Source organism: Scyliorhinus torazame, chromosome 6 (genome assembly GCF_047496885.1).
Source record: "Scyliorhinus torazame isolate Kashiwa2021f chromosome 6, sScyTor2.1, whole genome shotgun sequence".
NCBI lineage: Eukaryota > Metazoa > Chordata > Chondrichthyes > Carcharhiniformes > Scyliorhinidae > Scyliorhinus > Scyliorhinus torazame.
This window is the reverse complement of record NC_092712.1, coordinates 315,109,583-315,134,857: the sequence shown is the minus strand read 5'-3', so window position 1 is coordinate 315,134,857 and position 25,275 is coordinate 315,109,583. Positions and strand designations below refer to the sequence as shown.

Below are 25,275 nucleotides of genomic sequence, written 5' to 3'. Positions count from 1 at the left end.
GGTTCAAATATGATATATCCTAGTTTGCTAAGGAAAGTATTGGTGGAAATAGCAGATGCTCCAGCTGCAACCTTTCAATCATCCTTGGATATGGGAGCGGTGCCAGAGGACTGGAGAATTTCAAATGTTATGTCCCATTCCAAAAAAAACCCGAGAGAAACCAGATAACTACATGACAACCTAATGCTGTGAGACTATAAGTGAGACGGTAATCCCGGACAAAATGTCACTTGGAAAAACAAATTGACAAAGGATGGCCAGCATGAATTTGTTAAAGACAAATGATGTTTGACAAACTTAATTGAGCTCTTTAAAGTAAGAGTTGATGTGTGCACCGACTTTCATAAGGCATTTGATAACATACACAACAGACCTTTTGGCAAAATTAAAACTGCTGGGATTAGTGGCATACAAAATTGACTACGGGGCAGGGAGAAGTTGTTCCCTTTCAGACTGGAAGGTGATAATATAGTGGGTACCAGTATCAGGTCCACTGCTCAATGTATATTGACAAACTGGAATTGGTTGCAGAGGACATAATTTTAATGTTTGTAGAAGACATGGAACTTGTGTAGTGAACTGAGGAGGACTGCAGCACACATCAGGAAGGCATGAACTTTATGAAATGGGCAGACTCATGGTAGATGCAGTGAAGTGGAAAATAATGGGCGTGATCAACAGTGTTAACCGCTGCTACCGTGCTGCCCATAAAGATATATACAAACGGAGATTTCCTCAACCGCAGTGAGGGATTGTAATACAAGAGTACTTGTACAGTTCAGTATTCTGTACTAAGATCGGTCTACAATAGCATCACCATTTACAGAGCCAAATTCTTCAATTCCTGAATGGGGGCACGATGTAGCTGGTAGATGACGGAAGAGGGCCCCCCAGGGCGTCTCGACAGCCATTGTGCCTCGAAATCTAGCTATGTGTAGCGATCTGCGTCCACAATGGGTAGAATCCCGTCCTGTACGACTAAGTGGGTTACCACTCAACTGTGCCAAAGATAGGATGGCAAGTGGCGCAGTGGTTATCACTGGGACTGTGGTGCTGAGGACCCTGGTTCAAATCCCAGCCCTGGGTCACTGTCCGTGTGGAGTTTGCATATTCTCCCCATGCCTGTGTGGGTTTCACCCCCACAACCCAAAGATGCAGGTTAGGTGGATTGGCCACGCTAAATTGCCCCTTAATTGGAAAAGAAAAAAATAATTGCGTACTCTAAATTTATTTTTTTTAAAAATAATTTTAAGCGCCAAAGTTTGAGTCGTGATCTGATGTCGGTTACCTGAAAGAAGTGAACCCGATAGTAACTTTCAGAAAGAAATTGCATGATCGCCTGGAAGGTAAAAATAAAAATATAAGTTCTATGGGGAAAGAATAAGGGCTGGGTTATAAGAGCCAACACGGGAGACCCCCTGTGCCACACCATTCAATGATTCGAACCAACATTACGATAACAGATGACCTAGCTCTGACTTCATTGCTGTTTGTGGGATCTTACTATGTGCAAATTGGCAGTGACATTTCCTACATTACAACAGTGACTATATTTGGACAGTACGTCTTTGACTGAATCTCAGTGAATGATTCCATGTGGAAACGGGTATTGAGGAAAGAACAATCTCCCAGCGTCTCGCCTGTGTGTTTATTAACGATTTGCCTGAAGTGCAGCTTTGGAATATCCTGAGGTTATGGGAGTTGCTGCATGAATGTAAGCAAGTGTTTTCCTTTTTTTTAATAATCCCATTCAGACCATTGTGACTTGTCTTTTTGAAATCTAAGAGAATTTAATTATCTGAATAGCCTGCATCTGTTAGTTTAGTTAAAGCGGATTCCTGAGCCATAGCTTCAGTGAGAAGTGTGTGTGTGTACACGCTAGATTCATATTGGTTGGCTCTGATCAAAATTAGGCCAGTTCGGGAAACCCAAGTTACAAATGGACATCTGAAATTTAAATGTTCAGTTGGTCCAAAAACCATTTACAATCCGAATTAATTGTTTCCTCCATTTTTCAAGCCAAAGTTCAAACTATTTGAATTTGATCCAAGTTGTGTTGAAACAGAATCTCAATCCTAACTCCTGATTTGCTGCTTTTTTTTAAATGCAAGTATATTTGCATTAAAATTACATGGTTTTTTTTAAAGTGGGGTTCCTGTGTATTTGTGCCCAGAGGCGCATGTAATTTAGGCATAAAGTGAAATAACCCAGTATAAAAACTCAAACAAACAAATGTACCATTGTGTAATTACACCTAAACTTTGATGAATCCCCTAAACCCGTCTCTCGATCCTTACAGCATAACCATAAGACATAGGACCAGAATTAGGCCACTCGGTCCATCGAGTCTGCTCCGTCATTCAGTCATGGCTGATATTTTTCTCATCCCCATTCTCCTGCCTTCTCCCCATAACCCTTGATCCCCTTATTAATCAAGAACCTATCTATCTCTGTCTTAAAGACACTCCGTGATTTGGCCTCCACAGCCTTCTGCGGCAAAGAGTTCCACAGATTCACCACCCACTGGCTGAAGGAATTCCTCATCTCTGTTTTAATGAATCGTCCCTTTAGTCTGAGCATATACGTCTTCACTGTTAAAAACTAAATTTAGAGTACGCAATTTTTTTCCATTTAAGGGGCAATTTAGCATGGCCAATCCACCTACTATGCACATCTTTGGGCTGTGGGGGCGAAGCCCACACAAACACGGGGAGAATGTGCAAACTCCACATGGACAGTGACCCGGTGCCGGGATCGAACCTGGGTCCTCGGTGCTGTGAGGCAGAAGTGCTAACCACTGCGCAACCATGCTGCCCATCATGTACATCTTGACTTGATATAATGGTACCACCTCATGCAAAAGAGCCATTCATGTGATATTCCTGGAATTGTACTGGTTCAGAGAGGCAATTATTGGATTGGATTGGATTTGTTTATTGTCACGTGTACCGAGGTACAGTGAAAAGTATTTTTCTGCGAGCAGCTCAACAGATCATTAAGTACATGAGAAGAAAAGGGAATAAATGAAAATAGATAATCGGGCAACACAACATATACAATGTAACTATATAAGCACCGGCATCGGATGAAGCATACAGGGTGTAGTGTTAATGAAGTCAGTCCATAAGAGGGTCTTTTAGGAGTCTGGTGACAGTGGGGAAGAAGCTGTTTTTGAGTCTGTTTGTGCGTGTTCTCAGACTTCTGTATCTCCTGCCCGATGGAAGAAGTTGGAAGAGTGAGTAAGCCGGGTGGGAGGGATCTTTGATTATACTGCCCACTTTCCCCAGGCAGCGGGAGGTGTAGATGGAGTCGATGGATGGGAGGCAGGTTCGTGTGATGGACTGGGCGGTGTTCACGACTCTCTGAAGTTTCTTGCGGTCCTCGGCCGACAGTTTCCATACGAGGCTGTGATGCAGCCTGATAGGATGCTTTCTATGGTTCATCTGTAAAAGTTGGTAAGAGTCAATGTGGACATGCCGAATTTCCTTAGTTTCCTGAGGAAGTATAGGCGCTGTTGTGCTTTCTTGGTGGTAGCGTCGACGTGGGTGGACCAGGACAGATTTTTGGAGATGTGCACCCCAAGGAATTTGAAACTGCTAACCATCTCCACCTCGGCCCCGTTGATGCTGACAGGGGTGTGTACAGTACTTTGCTTCCTGAAGTCACTGACCAGCTCTTTAGTTTTGCTGGCATTGAGGGAGAGATTGTTGTCGCTACACCACTCCACTAGGTTACCACAGGAAACTTGTACTTTTTCTGGTGCAAGGGAGTTCTTATGACTGTTTTCTGTTTCAATTTAGTTTTATGATTTAAATACGAGATGATCAAGATTCCACAGCTCCATTTTCTTAAAAATGCTGAGCCTAATGTGCGTGAATGATGCTTAGATTACCTAAATCTTCAATCATAAGACATAAAGAAGGGATATATATAGTTTTCTTGAGCCTGATTTATGCTTGTTTGCATATCAATTTCTCTTCTGGTGGTGAAGAATTTTATGATCAATTAATATTTAGCAAATGGAACAAATTTCAGGTGCAAGATCCCTCTTGGCCCAGCAAGAAATCCCCTTTTTTCTTCGATTTGGAGCAGATTTTATTTCTTTAACTTTTTTTTTTTGGTAAATAAACCTGCTTAGATTTTGTACGAGCAGAGAGCAGCAACCCTCCCAAAATTAAAAGCAGCTAACGGTTAGTTGGCAAACCATCGTTGATTCTCTGCCAAGCAGTCGGATATTTAATTTACGTCTGTGCTTCAGAATCACTTTAGTAAGCTGTGTTAGCAATTTGACTGCTGGTTAAAGTGTCACTTCTGTTTGATTTGGTTATTTAGCAAACTGACCTTTGTTATAATCGAGTATGCAGATATTTGCTGTTTACTGTCCAATTCATGACTAACACAATCTGGCACACTTTAAGCATTAATTCTAGACAGGAACAAGTTTTCCCAGTTGGATTTTCATGTTGAATAGCTTTGGATGGTGCTCTCAATAGTAAAATGGGTCATGCTCGATTCGCTCTTTTTATTGGTGGCTATTTACTATTTTCAGCCACTAGATAAGGTGTGCGTTTCACCTCCATTGTGATTTAGTTGTTTTATGCATGTGAAACGTGCATCAATTAGATGCAAGTTTACATATACTGTGCCATCCAGATGGGACAATTGATACGGTCACAATCCATAAACAACAACTTGATTCCCATTGCACTTTATGGGCTGTTTAGCTGATGTGGGAGTGCACATGGCTATTGAACAGACTTGGTAATCAGTGTATGATTCAATAAAGTGTGGCTTTATTGTTCCCAGATACGTTTGAGGCAATGTTGTGTATGTTGGACGACATGTGCTAATTACACCATTTCTTGATGTAGACTTCCGGGTGCGGCGATGACCAGCTAAGTCGCACGTTTCGGCAGCTCCCTGTGAAACCGACTTTTGGGCTCTTGATAGGAGCCCCAACGGCAATTTTGACGGCTAAAAACACTGTGCGGTAAACCAGAAGGGAATCCCCCCTGGATACGGATGGAAAAAGGAGGAGAGAGTGGCCAGATTGCAGTGGATCCTTTAGAACAGCGGCAAGGAAGGCAAGCAAAAACCAAGATGGCGTCGGAAGGTGGCAGTTTAACATGGGGCCCTGAACAACAAGAGTTCTTGAAATGCTGTGTGGAAGAGATCAAAAAGGAAATGAAGAAAGAGCTGTTGGCCCCGATACTACAGGCGATCGAAGGGCTAAAGGAGGAACAAAAGACCCAGGAGCGGGAGCTTCGGGTCGTGAAGGCAAAGGCAGCCGAGAATGAGGACGATATACAGGGCCTGGTGGTGAAGACGGAGACGCAGGAGGCACATCAGAAACGATGTGTGGAAAGGTTGGAGGCACTGGAAAACAACGCAAGGAGGAACAACCTGAGGATTCTTGGTCTTCCTGAATGTGTGGAGGGAGCGGACGTCGGGGCATATGTGAGCACGATGCTGCACTCGTTAATGGGAGCGGAGGCCCCGGCGGGTCCGTTGGAGGTGGAGGGAGCATACCGAGTGATGGCGCGAGGACCGAGAGCAGGAGAAATTCCCAGAGCCATAGTGGTGAGATTCCTCCGTTTTAAGGATAGAGAAATGGTCCTTAGATGGGCGAAGAAAACTCGGAGCAGTAAATGGGAGAACGCGGTGATCCGCGTTTATCAAGACTGGAGTGCGGAGGTGGCGAGAAGGAGGGCGAGCTTTAATCGGGCCAAGGCGGTGCTTCATAAAAAGAAGATAAAATTTGGAATGCTGCAACTGGCAAGACTGTGGGTCACATATCGAGGGAGGCACCACTACTTTGAGACGGCGGATGAAGCGTGGACTTTTATTGTGGAAGAAAAACTGGAATGAGCGGGTTATTAAAAAGAACGTTCGAACAAAGTGGTGGGGCGAATGTGGGGGGCAAAGAGGGGTTTTATGTACTAATCCTGCGATGTGGTAACTTTTCTCTCTCCCACAGGTGGTGATGGGGGGAGATGGGGAGGTGGAGGAGATGGGGCGTTGGCCATTGGGGGCGGGGCCAAGGGAGAAGCGCGGGCTTGGTTCCCGCGCTATGATGATCATGGCGGGAATAGAGAAGCAGGAAGGAGGGGGCGTCGCACGGTGCGAGCCGAGGTCACGGGGGGGAAGCCGAGGTCAGCCAGAGTTTGCTGACGTCTGGGAGCAACATGGGGGGAGTAATTACGCTAGGGGGGGGGTGGGAGGGGGGAATCACTGGGTTGCTGCTGCTGGGGAGAGGGGCGAGCTGGTATGGGAGAGGATGGGCGGGGGGGCACCGCCTGGGGGAGATACAGCTGCGTGGGAACCGGGTAAGGAGCTGGAAAAAGGTGATGGCTAATCGACAAGGGGGGGGGGTAGGAAGCCCCCCAACTCGGCTGATCACGTGGAACGTGAGAGGGCTGAACGGGCCGATAAAGAGGGCACGGGTACTCGCACACCTTAAGAAACTTAAGGCAGATGTGGTTATGTTACAGGAAACGCACCTGAAACTGATAGACCAGGTTAGGCTACGCAAAGGATGGGTGGGGTAGGTGTTCCATTCGGGGCTAGATGCGAAAAACAGGGGGGTGGCTATATTAGTGGAGAAGCGGGTGATGTTCGAGGCAAAGACTATAGTGGCGGATAACGGGGGCAGATACGTGATGGTGAGTGGCAAACTACAGGGGGAGACGGTGGTTTTGGTAAACGTATATGCCCCGAACTGGGCTGATGCCAATTTTATCAGGCGGATGCTAGGACGCATTCCGGACCTAGAGATGGGAAAGCTGATAATGGGGGGAGATTTTAATACGGTGTTGGAACCAGGGCTGGATAGGTCGAAGTCCAGGACTGGAAGGAGGCCGGCAGCAGCCAAGGTACTTCAAGATTTTATGGAGCAGATGGGAGGTGTAGACCCGTGAAGATTTAGCAGACCTAGGAGTAAGGAGTTCTCGTTTTTCTCCTATGTCCATAAAGTCTACTCGCGAATAGACTTTTTGGTGCTGGGTAGGGCATTGATCCCGAAGGTGAGGGGAACGGAGTATACGGCTATAGCCATTTCGGATCACGCTCCACACTGGGTGGACTTGGAGATAGGGGAGGAAACAGGAGGGCGCCCACCCTGGAGAATGGACATGGGACTAATGGCAGATGAGGGTGTGTGTCTAAGGGTGAGGGGGTGCATTGAAAAGTACTTGGAACTCAATGATAATGGGGAGGTCCAGGTGGGAGTGGTCTGGGAGGCGTTGAAGGCGGTGGTTAGAGGGGAGCTGATATCAATAAGGGGACATAAAGGGAAGCAAGAGAGTAAGGAACGGGAGCAGTTGCTGCAAGAACTTTTGAGGGTGGACCGACAATATGCGGAAGCACCGGAGGAGGGACTGTACAGGGAAAGGCAAAGGCTACATGTAGAATTTGATTTGCTGACTACAGGCACTGCAGAGGCACAATGGAGGAAGGCACAGGGTGTACAGTACGAATATGGGGAGAAGGCGAGCAGGTTGCTGGCACACCAATTGAGGAAAAGGGGAGCAGCGAGGGAAATAGGGGGAGTGAGGGATGAGGAAGGAGCGATGGAGCGGGGAGCGGAGAGAGTGAATGGAGTGTTCAAGACATTTTATAAAAAATTATATGAAGCTCAACCCCCGGATGGGAGGGAGAGAATGATGGGCTTCTTGGATCGGCTGGAATTTCCCAAGGTGGAAGAGCAGGAAAGAGTGGGACTGGGAGCACAGATCGAGGTAGAAGAAGTGGTGAAAGGAATTAGGAGCATGCAGGCGGGAAAGGTTCCGGGACCGGATGGATTCCCAGTCGAATTCTATAGAAAATATGTGGACTTGCTCGCCCCGGTACTGACGAGGACCTTTAATGAGGCAAAGGAAAGGGGACAACTGCCCCCGACTATGTCTGAAGCAACGATATCACTTCTCTTAAAGAAGGAAAAGGACCCGCTACAATGCGGGTCCTATAGACCTATTTCCCTCCTAAATGTAGATGCCAAGGTCCTGGCCAAGGTAATGGCAATGAGAATAGAGGAATGTGTCCCGGGGGTGGTCCACGAGGACCAAACTGGGTTTGTGAAGGGGAGACAGCTGAACACGAATATACGGAGGTTGTTAGGGGTAATGATGATGGACCCACCAGAGGGAGAAACGGAGATAGTAGTGGCGATGGATGCCGAGAAAGCATTTGATAGAGTGGAGTGGGATTATTTGTGGGAGGTGTTGAGTTTATTTGGTTTTGGAGAGGGGTATGTTGGATGGGTGCAGCTGTTGTATAGGGCCCCAGTGGCGAGCGTGGTCACGAATGGACGGGGATCTGCATATTTTCGGCTCCATAGAGGGACAAGGCAGGGATGCCCTCTGTCCCCATTATTGTTTGCACTGGCGATTGAGCCCCTGGCGATAGCGTTGAGGGGTTCCAAGAAGTGGAGGGGAGTACTTGGGGGAGGAGAAGAGCACCGGGTATCTTTGTATGCGGACGATTTGCTACTATACGTGGCGGACCCGGCGGAGGGGATGCCAGAAATAATGCGGATACTTGGGGAGTTTGGGGATTTTTCAGGGTATAAATTGAACATGGGGAAAAGTGAGTTGTTTGTGGTGCATCCAGGGGAGCAGAGTAGAGAAATAGAGGACCTACCGTTGAGGAAGGTAACAAGGGACTTTCGTTACCTGGGGATCCAGATAGCTAAGAATTGGGGCACATTGCATAGGTTAAATTTAACGCGGTTGGTGGAACAGATGGAGGAGGATTTCAAGAGATGGGATATGGTATCCCTGTCAATGGCAGGGAGGGTGCAGGCGGTTAAGATGGTGGTCCTCCCGAGATTCCTCTTTGTGTTTCAGTGCCTCCCGGTGGTGATCACGAAGGCTTTTTTTAAAAGGATTGAAAAGAGCATCATGGGTTTTGTGTGGGCCGGGAAGACCCCGAGAGTGAGGAAGGGATTCTTACAGCGTAGCAGGGATAGGGGGGGGCTGGCACTACCGAGCCTAAGTGAGTATTATTGGGCCGCTAATATTTCAATGGTGAGTAAGTGGATGGGAGAGGAGGAGGGAGCGGCGTGGAAGAGATTAGAGAGGGCGTCCTGTAGGGGGACTAGCCTACAGGCTATGGTGACAGCCCCATTGCCGTTCTCACCGAGGAACTACACCACAAGCCCGGTGGTGGTGGCTACACTGAAGATTTGGGGACAGTGGAGACGGCATAGGGGAAAGACTGGAGCCTTGGGGGGGTCCCCGATAAGAAACAACCATAGGTTTGCCCCGGGGGGAATGGATGGGGGATATGGAATGTGGCAAAGAGCAGGAATAACGCAACTGAAAGACCTGTTTGTGGATGGGAAGTTCGCGAGTCTGGGAGCGCTGACCGAGAAATATGGGTTGCCCCAAGGGAATGCATTCAGGTATGTGCAACTGAGGGCTTTTGCGAGGCAACAGGTGAGGGAATTCCCGCAGCTCCCGACACACGAGGTGCAGGACAGAGTGATCTCAAAGACATGGGTGGGGGATGGTAAGGTGTCAGATATATATAGGGAAATGAGGGACGAAGGGGAGACTATGGTAGATGAACTAAAAGGGAAATGGGAAGAAGAGCTGGGGGGGGAGATCGAGGAGGGGCTGTGGGCAGATGCCCTAAGCAGGGTAAACTCGTCGTCCTCGTGTGCCAGGCTAAGCCTGATTCAGTTTAAGGTATTGCACAGGGCACATATGACTGGAGCACAGCTCAGTAAATTTTTTGGGGTGGAGGATAGGTGTGCGAGGTGCTCGAGAAGCCCAGCGAATCATACCCATATGTTTTGGTCATGCCCGGCACTACAGGGGTTTTGGATGGGGGTGACAAAGGTGCTTTCAAAAGTAGTAGGAGTCCGGGTTGAACCAAGCTGGGGGTTGGCTATATTTGGGGTTGCACAAGAGCCGGGAGTGCAGGAGGCGAGAGAGGCCGATGTTTTGGCCTTTGCGTCCCTCGTAGCCCGGCGCAGGATATTGCTAATGTGGAAAGAAGCCAAGCCCCCGGGGGTGGAGACCTGGATAAATGACATGGCGGGGTTTATAAAGCTAGAGCGGATTAAGTTCGTCCTAAGGGGGTCGGCTCAAGGGTTCACCAGGCGGTGGCAACCGTTCGTCGAATACCTCGCAGAAAGATAGACGGAATGGGAAAAGAAGGCAGCAGCAGCAGCCCAGGATCGGGGGGGGGGGGGGGAGGGAGGGGAGGGGTGGGGGGGGAGGAGGAACCAGAAGGACTCTCAGGGTTGTTAATATATACTGTATAGTATGTATAGGTCGTTGCTACAGATAATTATATATTGGACTGTTACATTATATTTTTGGAGAGTGTTACTTGTGACAAGGCAGTTGCCAATTAGGGCTAGTTTTCATTTTTGTTATTTATTATTTATTCATTTTTTGTTTATAAAATAGGTCATTGTTATTTGTGTTGTTATAATATTGTGTAAAGGATGCACAATGTACTGTGTTGGTTGACCAAAAATTTTCAATAAAATATTTAATAAAAATATAAAAAAAACATTTCTTGATGTAGGTTTTGCATGGTGTTGCTCAGTGAGATAAAGGTAATGCAATCATAATAATAATAATCGTTTATTGTCACAAGTAGGCTTCAATTAAGTTACTGTGAAAAGCCCCTTGTCGCCACATTCCGGCGCCTGTTCGGGGAGGCTGGTACGGGAATTGAACCCGCGCTGCTGGCCTTGTTGTGCATTACAAGCCAGCTGTTTAGCCCACTGTGCTAAAACAGCCCTGACCAGTAAGGCGGGTACTGGACATGGAAGTAGGAGCAAAGAATACCTCTGGCAGAATTTCGAGATATATAATCATAACCGTATTTCTCCCCTGTTGTCAGTGCACCCTGCCCCGCCCCATGCATGCCCGCACACACACAGGCTTGTGCTCTGTGATTTGTTTCACTATTTTCTTTTCTAATAAAAAGCCCTAATAATTTCATGCCGAAACCTACGTTAAAAGGTGTCGGTCTGTTAAATGGAAAAGCTAACTCAATTATTGTTGCACCGTAAATAACAATAATCGCTTATTGTCACAAGTAGGCTTCAATGAAGTTACTGAAAAGCCCCGAGTCGCCACATTCCGGCGCCTGTTCAGGGAGGCTGGTACGGGAATTGAACCTGCGCTACTGCTTTGTTCTGCATTACAAGCCAGCTATTTAGCCCACTGTGCTAAACCAGCCCCTATACGAATTCACAATTGCATAACCTGGTCAAGTTACATGGAATATGCAGCACAAAAACTGGCCATTTGGTCCAACCAGTGGCATTTATCATTCGCTCAAAATCTCCTCTGATCCTCAACCAATCAGTTGCCTAACCGTGTATCAACATGCCCTTCTATTCTCTTCATCCTTATGTCCTTGGCTATCTTCTCTTTACAAGCACCTATACTGTTCACCTTAACCACTCCATGTGGTAATAAGGTCCTGAATTCCCTACTTGGTTTCTGAGTGACGATTGACGGGCTCTAGTTTTGCTCTTGCCCGCAATTGGAGAATATTCTCTGTGTCTACTCTATCAAGCCCTTCATCATTTTTGAGAGACCCCATAGCTTTCTCTTCTCTGTTTATCCTTCCCTGGCGGATATAATCTCTCAGTCCTATCATTTTTGTTAAATCTTTTCTGCACACTCCAGAGCCTGTGTTCTTTACCTGTAAAAAATACTATTTCATGCAAAGTTTCTCCACATTGCATGCACTTGGGGGCGAGATGGTTGGAAAAGGAAGCACAGATGTCTGCGGCAAGTTGTAGTTCAGTGATGGCCCTACAAAGGGTGTATAAATCAAACCCCACGGCCTCTCTGATGCGCAGGACTCTTAAGTTAAACATTATTTCAGACATTTCAAACCCATAAAATATTTTGTAGGTCAGTTGACATCTCTTTGTAATATTTATTATTGTGGGTGTCCTTTGACATGAATCATAAAGTAAACATGCAGGTAATGGACTGGAATATAAGGAAGTCTTGCTCCAGTTGTACAGGGGCTTAGTGAGACAGCAATTGGAGTAGGATGTACAGTTTTGGCCTCCTTGCCCAAGGGTGAATAAACTTGTTTTTGAGGGAGTTCAACAAACGTTCAAGCAGACTAGTTCCTGGATGAGGGAATTATCCCATGAGTACACTAGGCTTATAGCAGCTGGGAGGAAGGGTGAGAAGAAATGTGAAGGGCTGGACCTGGAAGTAACTGGGTGGCAGAAGGCACTTGGGAGTACTGGGATTCTGAACTTGAGCACCTGTGCTCCAGAGGGGATATGCAGCTTGAGTGAAGGAACGCAACCCGTTTCTGTGGAGGGGGCAAAGGAACAAGGGAAGCAATCTAGCAGAATTGGGAGCAGGAGACCAGAGAACATATGGGTTTGGAGGCACTTGTGGTATATGACTAAGATTTTGGGTGGGTTACAACCTGAATGTGATGAGTTGATGGGCTATCGAGTACTCGGTGGTGAGCCATAGGGCAGCCAATGGCAAAAGCACTTTGGTACGGCAATAGTTAAGTCCACTGTGACCAATCCTACCCATTGTGAGAGGCTTGCCCCCATGTGCCAGTATTGTCTTGGTTATCGCAAACATCTGTCTAATGCTTGATCCAGTAGCCTCGTTAAGACACTTGGAACAAAATCACAACTTGTTTATTTGCTCGGGTGGGTTTTGTAGCAATGGAAAGGAGACGGGTGCCCCCGGTGTCTAAACCAGACCTTAACATATCCGTCCAAGAAGTTGAGCAGGCTAGCTGTCTCTGTAATAATAAAATTGAAAAGAAACTTGGCTCCTTCAACAAATACCAAATGTATAAATGAGTTGCCTTTATTATAAAGATTATTTGACCTTTCAAAAATCATCTCCAAAGAACAAAAGTTCATTTTTTTAAAAAACAAGTATTGTTTGGATGTGCATGTTGCTGAAAAGGCAGCATTTATGGCCCATCCTCTGTTGCCCTTTAATATTTTTAGACCAAGAAAAGTGTGTTTATTTTACTTGCAATGTCTTATTCTGTCAGTACTGGAACATTGACCTTTTCTCTAATGGGGATAGAGGGGAAGTGATTTGAGTTGTATTGTGTTATGTTTAGACACCATCTGGAGCACTGCATTTAGTTTTAGGCACAGGCTTTGCTTGTATTCCTGATTTTAAAAGCGTTGTGACTAAATGGCCGACAGGATAATCTAATTGAGGTATTGAATGTGATAAAGGGTATTAGATGAGTAGATACAGGAACTATTTTGTCTTATTGAGGAATCCCAGACAAGGGAGCACAATACGCTAGGAATTAAATCTAAGGTAGGAAGTAGAAATCAGGAATTCCCCCGCATACGTTGTGGATTCTGGGTCAAAAACAATGTCAGAAGCTGAAGGGACTGTGCACCACTCCAATCCTTGTGTATTTTTCTATCATTTGGAAAGGGTGCGCTGGGTGAAGAGGACACTGGTCATTCTGACATGCTCACTTGTAGAATCCTAGAATTTACAGTGCAGAAGGAGACCATACAGCCCATCGGCCCCTGGAAAGAGCACCCTGCTTAAGCTCACGCCTCCACCCTATCCCCTTAACCCAGTAACCCCACCCAACCTTTGTGGACACTAAGGGCAATTTAGCACAGCCAATCCTACCTAACCTGCACGTCTTTTGAGTGGAGGGGCGAAACTGGAGCACCCAGAGGAAACCCACGCAGACACTGGCAGAACGTGCAGACTGCGCACAGACAGTGAACCAAGCTGGGAATCAGTTGAAGGAGAATTATCCTTGCCGTTCTGGAGCCTCAATAAAGCGGTGTCGCTCATTGTGATTTAAGGGGCGGTACAGCAGCATAGTGGTTAACACTGATGCTTCACAGCGCCAGAGTCCCGGGTTCGATTCCCAGCTTGGGTCACTGAGTGTGCCGAGTCTGCACATTCTCCCCCTGTCTGCATGGGTTTCCTCCAGATGCTCCGGTTTCCTCCCACAAGTCCCGAAAGATGTGCTTGTTAGGTGAATTCGACATTCTGAATTCCCCCTCAGTGTACCCGAACAGGCGCCGGAATGTGGCCACTCGGAGATTTTCACAGTAACTTTATTGCAGTCTCAATGTAAGCCTACTTGTGACAATAATAAATATTATTATTATTCGTGGAAAACAGCTAACCAGGATTAGGTAAAGCATTTTATTGAATCCGGAGTTAGCAAAACCTAACCCCAAACCCCCGAACAGGCACCGTTTCACAGTAACTTCATTTGAAGCCGACTTGTGACAATAAGCGATTTTCATTTAATTTTCCTTTCATAATAATTCCCATTTCCAGCCAAGTTATGCAAAAGCTGGCTTCTCTGATAGATTTTCCAGTGATTTACAACAGCAGGGGGTCCATTGAATAACCAGCATTTTATTCCGGGTTGTTTACTTTTGCAGGTTGCTCGTGTTATAAGTATTTATAACAAGTAAAAGTTCTCAGATGGCAGCGCAAACTAACTTTGCTAACGTTTGGACTGATTTGATTGGTTCATCGTCTCTTTGCTCTTGTAGCCTTACTTTCCAGCCCATTTGTGGTTGATAGTTTTTCAAGTTTCAAGACTTGTTTTTTTTTATTCCTCCCGGATTGGCAGCGGCTGACCTGGTCTGACAACTATTTGCTCTAATTGTAATTTGCTGCTGTTTCTTTGGAACGTGAAATTTGAGAAAACGCACGGGGCTTATGCGGGCAAAAAGATGGGATGGATTTTCTTCCCTAAATAGATGGGATTTACAACAATCTGACAGCTTCATAATCGCTTTCGCTCATACAATTTTCTTTTATTTGCAGATTTTAAAAAATGGTTCAAATTCTTCGACTGCTGGGCTTGTCAGAATTTTCTGCTTCAAAGGTGCCCCCCCCCCCACCCCATCCCTGCAATAAAAATTCCACTCTTAACACAAGTACCTTTTTTCTATATTCAGCGCTAGCTATGCAATGAAACTTGAGTGAAACTTGTTGCTGATGATTGGAATTAATTCGACCAAGAATTGGCAGGATCTTCAAACACTCGCGTTCATCCTGGCGAAGCATTCTTGTTTTCATTGTCATTCTGCCAATCCAGCTGGTTGTGCTAACCGGAAGCAACACTTGCAGTGCCGCCGAAGAAGAAGTGTTGTCTTCAGCGTTTTGCACCAAGATGTCTCTGATGGTGTTTTACTTGGTTCCGAGGGAGCTATCTGGTGATAAGTCAGTGAGCTTTTCCGATCAGCTTTGGGGCAAGGGGTAATATTTAACTTGAATTTTCTCACGGGTCGTTGCAGCCCACTTGGGTGTGTAGCAGATTGCTTCATCTGGAAAATAAGTATTAAATTTGTTGCAGAGACCTGAAAAGTACTACACTATCAGTTGTGGTTTGATTATGTCAACATTTGTTTTCTGGAATGCAAGATCTCTGATATGGTCGTGGTCAACCCACAAACACCAGCTCTCGAGACTTGCAACTGCTCTGTATACGCCAAATCTTTCACTGTGGGTTCAAAAAAAGTCTCCTTCTCTGCACAGTTTGCTTTAATTTATTAATTTCGCTGAATAAGTCTGCCATGTAACCCAATTTGACCGACCACATAGCAGTCAGAACCTCAGCAAGTTCAGATTTCTCAGTAGCTGGGAAGGTACACACCCTCTACACTGAGATGAAGTGTATACAGGTCAGCATTTTGCCTCAAGGTAACCATCTCACTTCTGAATGCAGGAGGACGAATTTTGCTCTGCGCCCGTCTCATCGCAAAGTACAGCAGTCTTTATAGCTCCAGATTTGAAGTATTTTCTCGATGTTGAGAACTACTGGTTCTGGATCTGACACTACACCAGATGCTTTCCAGTAATTGTTGCAGCTCCAACAGTGCAGAGCCCAATGCAATTTATAATCCGAGCACAAGAGGAGGCCATTTGACTAGTAATAGCCGTGCCGGCTCTGCAGCTCTCTATTCCCATTCCTCTTTTCCCCACAGCCCTGCAGTTAGTTTTTTTCCCCCCACATAATTATCCAATTCTCTTTTTTTAAGGTCTATCTGCTCCACCGCGCGCACGGGCTGTGCATTGCACACCTTAACCGATTGTTACATGAAGGTTTTCCTAATTTCGTCCTTCATGTCCTTTTGGGACTTGTTCCTGTCAGGTCTGTCCAATCCCTTGATTCTGAACATGGCTATCAAATCTAATATTTAATCTTCAAGAGCAGCCCCTGCGTCTTCATTGGTCCAGCTGATAACCTGAAATCATCCAGAAATTCAAAAAATATCTTGCGACTTTGTTGCCTTGAGCTTCTAACCCCCCCAAAAAAGTCACTAATCTCTCCTCCACATCCGTGGAACTTAGGGGAGTAAATGGGACATTTAGATTTTTAAAAATAAATTTAGAGTGCCCGCCCAATTACTTTTTTCTAATTAAGGGGCAATTTAGCGTGGTCAATTCACCTACCCTGCACATGTTTAGATTGTGGCGGTGAGACCCAAGCAGACACTGGGAGAACGTGCACAGGGAAAGTGACCTGGGGCTGGGATCAAACCCAGGTCCTCGATGCCGTGAGGTGGCAGTACTGACCACTGTGCCACCGTGCCGTCCCGAAATGGGACATTTAGAAATGTCAGTTCCTGACACTCGGTCATCCACTTGAAAAAAGCTGTCTGATCTGCTGAGTGTATCCAGCCTTTCCTGTTCCGATTTTCACCCATGTGCAGTACTTCTATTTTAATTGCAGATAGGACTGGATTTCCGATTGTATAGCAACATCATTGCCATGCAGCGGATTAACTCACTTCAAAATTGTCTTCTGATATTAAATCAATCCCTCATAGGGGCAGCACGGTGGCACAGTGGGTTAGAACTGTGGTCTCACGGCGCCGAGGTCCCAGGTTCGATCCCGGCTCTGGGTCACTGTCTGTGTGGAGTTTACACATTCTCCCCGTGTTTGCGTGGGTTTCGCCCCCACAACCCAAAGATGAGCAAGGTAGGTGGATTGAACACGCTAAATTGCCCCTTAATTGGAAAAAAACTAATTGGGGTACTCTAAATTTATAAAAATAAAATAAATCCCTCGTTTGAGAATCGTTTGACGCTAGGATTTTTTTCATCCCCAGCTCCCTTGGCCTTCTGCTCTCCAAACATTTCCCTCACCTTTTTCAATAGCCCACAGCATTTTCTACCTCTCAGAAATCCATGACAATATTTCTTTTGCTTGAACTATTTTTGCAGCACTAAGTAGGATGAGACTTTTCAGTGGTAATTGGGGATCCCATTACTGCTTTAGGACTAACCATTTGCTCCTCCTGTTGTATAATTCATGCAGGATCATTAAACGCTTCTGTAATTTGAAGGGTTTCAAGGATTTAATTGGACAGTACTCGTGAACAAATTAGAGTTGGCGGCTGAGATACATTTCCAAATTCTGGGTTAATACAGCTTTAATTTTCTCCCCTCACCTCCTCAGTGTTCTTCAGCCCTAAGAGTTGAATTTAATTAAGGAAATTCTTAATTCCCTCCCTCCCCCCTCTCCCGCTCGTCCCTCCCTCCCCCTCTCCCGCTCGTCCCTCCCTCCCCCTCTCCCGCTCGTCCCTCCCTCCCCCTCTCCCGCTCGTCCCTCCCTCCCCCTCTCCCGCTCGTCCCTCCCTCCCCCTCGTCCCTCCCTCCCCCTCTCCCCCTCGTCCCTCCCTCCCCCCGTTCCTCCCTCCCCCCGTTCCTCCCTCCCCCCGTTCCTCCCTCCCCCCCCGTTCCTCCCTCCCCCCCCCCCCTGTTCCTCCCTCCCCCCCTGTTCCTCCCTCCCCCCCCTGTTCCTCCCTCCCCCCCCTGTTCCTCCCTCCCCCGTCCCTCCCTCCCCCCGTCCCTCCCTCCCCGTCCCTCCCTCCCCCCGTCCCTCCCTCCCCCCGTCCCTCCCTCCCCCCGTCCCTCCCTCCCCCCCCCGTCCCTCCCACCCCCGTCCCTCCCTCCCCCCGTCCCTCCCTCCCCCCGTCCCTCCCTCCCCCCGTCCCTCCCTCCCCCCCCCCGTCCCTCCCACCCCCGTCCCTCCCTCCCCCCCCTCGTCCCTCCCTCCCCCACCTTGTCCTCCCTCCCCCCCTCGTCCCTCCCTCCCCCCCTCGTCCCTCCCTCCCCCCCTCGTCCCTCCCTCCCCCCCCTCGTCCCTCCCTCCCCCCTCGTCCCTCCCCCTCCCCCCGCGTCCCTCCCCCCGCGTCCCTACCCCTCCCCGCGTCCCTCCCCCCGCGTCCCTCCCCTCCCCCCGCGTCCCTCCCCCTCCCCCGCGTCCCTCCCCCTCCCCCCGCGTCCCTCCCCCTCCCCCCGCGTCCCTCCCCCTCCCCGCGTCCCTCCCCGCGTCCCTCCCCCTCCCCCGCGTCCCTCCCCCTCCCCCCGCGTCCCTCCCCCTCCCCCCGCGTCCCTCCCCCTCCCCCCGCGTCCCTCCCCCTCCCCCCGCGTCCCTCCCCTCCCCCCCGCGTCCCTCCCCCTCCCCCCGCGTCCCTCCCCCTCCCCCCGCGTCCCTCCCCCTCCCCCGCGTCCCTCCCCCTCCCCCCGCGTCCCTCCCCCTCCCCGCGTCCCTCCCCCTCCCCCCGCGTCCCTCCCCCTCCCCCCGCGTCCCTCCCCCTCCCCGCGTCCCTCCCCCTCCCCGCGTCCCTCCCCGCGTCCCTCCCCCTCCCCGCGTCCCTCCCCTCCCCCCTCCCCCCGCGTCCCTCCCCTCCCCCCGCGTCCCTCCCCCTCCCCCGGCGTCCCTCCCCCTCCCCGCGTCCCTCCCCCTTCCCGCGCGTCCCTCCCCCTCCCCCCGCGTCCCTCCCCTCCCCCCGCGTCCCTTCCCCTCCCCCCGCGTCCCTCCCCCTCCCCGCGTACCTCCCCCTCCCCCCGCGTCCCTCCCCCTCCCCGCGTCCCTCCCCCTCCCCCGCGTCCCTCCCCCTCCCCGCGTCCCTCCCCCTCCCCGCGTCCCTCCCCCTCCCCGCGTCCCTCCCCCTCCCCGCGTCCCTCCCCCTCCCCGCGTCCCTCCCCCTCCCCGCGTCCCTCCCCCTCCCCGCGTCCCTCCCCCTCCCCGCGTCCCTCCCCCTCCCCGCGTCCCTCCCCCTCCCCGCGTCCCTCCCCCTCCCCGCGTCCCTCCCCCTCCCCGCGTCCCTCCCCCTCCCCGCGTCCCTCCCCCTCCCCGCGTCCCTCCCCCTCCCCGCGTCCCTCCCCCTCCCCGCGTCCCTCCCCCTCCCCGCGTCCCTCCCCCTCCCCGCGTCCCTCCCCCTCCCCGCGTCCCTCCCCCTCCCCGCGTCCCTCCCCCTCCCCGCGCCCCTCCCCCTCCCCGCGCCCCTCCCCCTCCCCGCGCCCCTCCCCCTCCCCGCGCCCCTCCCTTCGTCCCTCCCCCTCGTCCCTCCCTCCCCCTCCCCCTCGTCCCTCCCTCCCCCCCTCGTCCCTCCCTCCCCCCTCGTCCCTCCCCCTCCCCCCGCGTCCCTCCCCCCGCGTCCCTCCCCCCGCGTCCCTCCCCCTCCCCGCGTCCCTCCCCGCGTCCCTCCCCCTTCCCCACGCGTCCCTCCCCCTCCCCCCGCGTCCCTCCCCCTCCCCCCGCGTCCCTCCCCCCTCCCCCCGCGTCCCTCCCCCTCCCCCCCGCGTCCCTCCCCTCCCCCCGCGTCCCTCCCCCTCCCCCGCGTCCCTCCCCCTCCCCCGCGTCCCTCCCCCTCCCCCCGCGTCCCTCCCCCTCCCCCCGCGTCCCTCCCCCTCCCCCCGCGTCCCTCCCCCTCCCCCCGCGTCCCTCCCCCTCCCCGCGTCCCTCCCCCTCCCCGCGTCCCTCCCCGCGTCCCTCCCCCTCCCCGCGTCCCTCCCCTCCCCCCGCGTCCCTCCCCCTCCCCGCGTCCCTCCCCTCCCCCCGCGTCCCTCCCCCTCCCCCCGCGTCCCTCCCCTCCCCCCCGCGTCCCTTCCCCTCCCCCCGCGTCCCTCCCCCTCCCCGCGTACCTCCCCCTCCCCCCGCGCTCCTCCCCCTCCCCCGCGTCCCTCCCCCTCCCCGCGTCCCTCCCCCTCCCCGCGTCCCTCCCCCTCCCCGCGTCCCTCCCCCTCCCCGCGTCCCTCCCCCTCCCCGCGTCCCTCCCCCTCCCCGCGTCCCTCCCCCTCCCCGCGTCCCTCCCCCTCCCCGCGTCCCTCCCCCTCCCCGCGTCCCTCCCCCTCCCCGCGTCCCTCCCCCTCCCGCGTCCCTCCCCCTCCCCGCGCCCCTCCCCCTCCCCGCGCCCCTCCCCCTCCCCGCGCCCCTCCCCCTCCCCGCGCCCCTCCCCCTCCCCGCGCCCCTCCCCCTCCCCGCGCCCCTCCCCCTCCCCGCGCCCCTCCCCCTCCCCGCGCCCCTCCCCCTCCCCGCGCCCCTCCCTCCCCCTCCCCCTCCCTTCGTCCCTCCCCCTCGTCCCTCCCTCCCCCTCCCCCTCGTCCCTCCCTCCCCCTTCCCCCTCGTCCCTCCCTCCCCCCTCGTCCCTCCCCCCTCCCCCTCGTCCCTCCCCCCTCCCCCTCGTCCCTCCCCCCTCCCCCTCGTCCCTCCCCCCTCCCCCTCGTCCCTCCCTCCCCCCTCCCCTCGTCCCTCCCTCCCCCCTCCCCTCGTCCCTCCCTCCCCCCTCCCCTCGTCCCTCCCTCCCCCCTCCCCCTCCCCCTCCCTCCCCCCCTCCCCCTCGTCCCTCCCTCCCCCTCGTCCCTCCCTCCCCCTCGTCCCTCCCTCCCCCTCCCCCTCGTCCCTCCCTCCCCCCCTCCCCCTCGTCCCCCCTCGTCCCTCCCTCCCCCTCCCCCTCGTCCCCCCTCCCCCCTCCCCCTCCCCCTCGTCCCCCCCTCCCCCTCCCCCTCATCCCTCCCTCCCCCCTCCCCCTCGTCCCTCCCTCCCCTCCCCCTCGTCCCTCCCTCCCCTCCCCCTCGTCCCTCCCTCCCCTCCCCCTCGTCCCTCCCTCCCCCCTCCCCCTCGTCCCTCCCTCCCCCCCTCCCCCTCGGCCCTCCCTCCCCCCTCCCCCTCGGCCCTCCCTCCCCCTCCCCCTCCCCCTCGGCCCTCCCTCCCCCTCCCCCTCGTCCCTCCCTCCCCCCCCTCCCCTCGTCCCTCCCTCCCCCTCCCCCTCGTCCCTCCCTCCCCCTCCCCCTCGTCCCTCCCTCCCCCTCGTCCCTCCCTCCCCCTCGTCCCTCCCTCCCCCTCGTCCCTCCCTCCCCCTCGTCCCTCCCTCCCCCTCGTCCCTCCCTCCCCCTCCCCCCTCGTCCCTCACCCTCCCCGTGCCCCTCACCCTCCCCGCGTCCCACCCCCCTCATCCCTCCCCCTCCCTCCCCCTCCCCCTCGTCCCTCCCTCCCCCTCCCCCTCGTCCCTCCCTCCCCCCTCCCCCCTCCCCCCTCCCCCCTCCCCCTCCCCCCTCCCCCCTCCCCCCTCCCCCTCCCCCCTCCCCCTCCCCCTCGTCCCTCCTCCCCCCCCTCGTCCCCCCCCCTCGTCCGCCCCCCTCGTCCCTCCCCCTCGTCCCTCCCCCTCGTCCCTCCCCCTCGTCCCTCCCCCTCGTCCCTCCCCCCTCGTCCCTCCCCCTCGTCCCTCCCCCTCGTCCCTCCCCCTCGTCCCTCCCCCTCGTCCCTCCCCCTCGTCCCTCCCCCTCGTCCCTCCCCCTCGTCCCTCCCCCTCGTCCCTCCCCCTCGTCCCTCCCCCTCGTCCCTCCCCCTCGTCCCTCCCCCTCGTCCCTCCCCCTCGTCCCTCCCCCTCGTCCCTCCCCCTCGTCCCTCCCCCCTCGTCCCTCCCCCTCGTCCCTCCCCCTCGTCCCTCCCCCTCGTCCCTCCCCCTCGTCCCTCCCCCTCGTCCCTCCCCCTCGTCCCTCCCCCTCGTCCCTCCCCCTCGTCCCTCCCCCTCGTCCCTCCCCCTCGTCCCTCCCCCTCGTCCCTCCCCCTCGTCCCTCCCCCTCGTCCCTCCCCCTCGTCCCTCCCCCTCGTCCCTCCCCCTCGTCCCTCCCCCTCGTCCCTCCCCTCGTCCCTCCCCCTCGTCCCTCCCCCTCGTCCCTCCCCCTCGTCCCTCCCCCTCGTCCCTCCCCCTCGTCCCTCCCCCTCGTCCCTCCCCCTCGTCCCTCCCCCTCGTCCCTCCCCCTCGTCCCTCCCCCTCGTCCCTCCCCCTCGTCCCTGTCCCTCGTCCCTGTCCCTCGTCCCTGTCCCTCGTCCCTGTCCCTCGTCCCTGTCCCTCGTCCCTGTCCCTCGTCCCTGTCCCTCGTCCCTGTCCCCTCGTCCCTGTCCCTCGTCCCTGTCCCTCGTCCCTGTCCCTCGTCCCTGTCCCTCGTCCCTGTCCCTCGTCCCCTCGTCCCTGTCCCTCGTCCCTGTCCCTCGTCCCTCCCTCCCCCTCCCCCTCGTCCCTCCCTCCCCCTCCCCCTCGTCCCTCCCTCCCCCTCCCCCTCGTCCCTCCCTCCCCCTCGTCCCTCCCTCCCCCTCCCCCTCGTCCCTCCCTCCCCCTCGTCCCTCCCTCCCCCCCGCTCCCTCCCTCGTCTCTTCCCCTTCCCCATTCTCCCCCCCCATGGTGGTGACCATGGCCAGCCTGTGATTCTGGTGTTTTAAAAACAATTTAAATGCTGAACAATCGCTTGAGGTATCTGTACCATCCTAGCTTTAGCTCGTACCTCTATTTTTAAATCGCCTGCCAATTCGACTAGCTTGTCTTTGCAAAGCCCTTTTAAGTAAACCAAAGACAAGTCCACCTGAAAAAAAATCCTTCCCGTTTCCAAAGCCGCTGCGTTATACCACTCCGAACATGGTGTCTCTTTATAATTCACTGTAACCCAAACGTCGCCATCCACTGTTCCAACGATCCCGGATGAACCCCCACATTATTACAGCCTGGGCTAGTGCGCGGTCAATTCCAGCCCTCCTTAACCCGGAGTCGCAACACAATTAAATTAAGCGATAATTCTTACAAAAATACCCCAAATCTTGGCCCTTGGTTGCCCAATAATTACAGTCACCAGGTTTGTAAATTTAAACACAATTACTTTAAATTTATAACAAGACTATAATGAAATATGCAGCAACTACAACTGGTTAACTATTTTCTAATTCCTAATCCCCATTCTTTAATCTAAACATATATATATATATATATACACACCACACATAGAGGAAAAGACATGGGTGAAAATAATAAGGATGAAAGTTTAAAGATAAGAGTCTTTGTTTCTTATGGTTGTTTCTAGCACCTTTCTTCTCTTCAAACTTTGCTTTCATGTTCGAGGTTTTCGCTGGATTCATGCAGGTCTCTGGAGTTTCAGAAACACAGCTGCGTTTCTGGAGCAAACACGAGAGAGCAGGTCCTTTCTGGGTGTCCAGGATTCATACTCTGCTTTCCTTTGGTCTCTGGACATCATCCCACTCGGGCAGACTCCAACCTCCAGTTTATTTCCTTGTTTTCAGAATACCAAAAAAAGGTTTGTGGTCGGTGTTGCAGATTGTCTTTTTGAGTACAGTGTGTTCGCGTAAGGCTTTCTCCTATGTAATTGTTGCTCTGGGGTCTGTCTTGAGGGTCTTGGAGCATGTGCCGGCTTTGTTGGGTGCTCCTGTTTTCCTAGTTTAAAAAAATAAATAAATTTAGTGTACCCAATTATTTTTTTTCCGATTAAGGGCAATGTAGCGTGGCCAGCTCACTAACCCTGCACATCTTTGGGTTTTTAGGATGGGGAGGTGTGAAGGAGGAGAGACCTGCGCTGGGAGAATGTGCACACTCCACATGGACGGTGACCCGGGATGAGACGTGGGGGCCCTGAGGCAGCAGTGCCACCCTGCCGCTCTGTTTCCATAGTTATTATTGTTACTCCTGTTCTGCCGAGTTACAGTTATTGTCAATCTTCATTATGTATGTAAAGATGTTCCTTTTAAACAACACATTCGAATACTTACTTTGTGGTCTCACGTCACCACATTTTTGTCAGCGACTGCAGGAAGCCAATTTGCTTGTAAATTTGGCTGAAAGCGGATTTGCAAAAAAATGAAAGTTGCATATTTAGGCCACACTGGGCATTTTCAAGTGGCCTCCATCAGATGCTAAAGTAAAAGCTATTGTAGAGTTCCCAGTGCCTGCAGCATAATGGGAGGATTTGAGTTTTCTGGGCATGAGTGGATTTTATTGGAAATGCCAAATTTCAGCAGTGTAGCTGCCTCACTGACTGGGTTGTTTTAAAAAAAAGTACAGAAGATTCTCATGGACATGAGAGTGTCAGAATGCATTTGACAGCTTGAAAAGCTGTACTTTTAAAAAATATATATAAATTTAGAGTACCCAGTTCATTTTTTTTTCCAGTTGAGGGGCAATTTAGCGTGACCAATCCACCTACCCTGCCCATCTTTTGGGTTGTGGGGGCGAAACCCACGCAAACGCGGGGAGAATGTGCAAACTCCACACGGACAGTGACCCAGAGCCGGGATCGAACCTGGGACCTCGGTGCTGTGAGGCCGCAGTGCTAACCACTGCCCGCTTGAAAGCTGCACTGGCTGCTACACCAATCATACAGGGCAGTTTAAGTTGGCTATGGCTGCCAGAGATATGGGTATTGGTAAAAGATGAACTTGGAGAGGCCATTGGGATATTTCTCACGGAGGTTGAGTGTACATCAGAAAAATATTCAACTGAAGAAAGAGGCTTTAAGTTTGGTGGTAGCTTTTTGAGATGTACATTGAGGTTTGCAGCATTTTGTGGTGTACATTGCGGACAATTCTTCAAAGACAGCAGTGCTAGCTGCAGTGAATTGGGACACTAGGCTAGGGGATGCAGCAATAAAGAAGCAGTGGCTAAGGGGAGGTCAACTTTTGAAGTTTATTCTCATATTTTTTCGAATTTTTAATTGTTTTTTGCATTTAATTGTGAAAATATTGCATCAAACAAAGGCAACAGAATAAAAAATAAAAAAACTTAAACTGGAAAATGCGGTAATCCGGTATGAATACATAGAAAACATACATCCAGCTACAAGGCCTGTTTACACTGGGTCCCCAGTTATTGGTTACCACAACTGTATTGTTTGACTATTTACATGTGGCCCACGGTATTAAAACATATCAGGTGCGTTTTGCGGCCATGCAGGCGTATCCCATTTTTGGTGCCTTGGCTGCACCCATGGGCTATCCTCTCCTCGATGTCCTTTGGCTCCTCTGCCCTGCTTCCCTTGTACGTTTGGGTTGTGTCTTCCTTCTATTCCACCCCCCCCCTTTCTCTTCCATCTTTGTCTATTTCAGCACCCCCTCCCTACTGTCTTTCCCCTCCCACCCACCCCCATTGTTGATGGTTACGAACATGTCCTTGAACAGGTTGGCAAATTGCTTCCATATACTGTGAAAGTCTTCGTCCGATCCTCTGAT

At 52.4% G+C, this 25,275-nt stretch overlaps 1 protein-coding gene across 1 annotated transcript in view; it reads left to right on the top strand.

Annotated features, from left to right (window-relative positions):
• Window positions 1-24,873, top strand: part of zcchc2 (zinc finger, CCHC domain containing 2) — a 96,135-nt gene extending 71,262 nt beyond the window's left edge. Inside the window, exon 15 of the transcript XR_011947906.1 lies at window positions 23,596-24,873. The gene's annotated coding sequence lies outside the window, so the exon portion shown is untranslated. The remainder of the gene's footprint in view (window positions 1-23,595) is intronic.
• The last annotated feature ends 402 nt before the right edge of the window (window positions 24,874-25,275 follow it).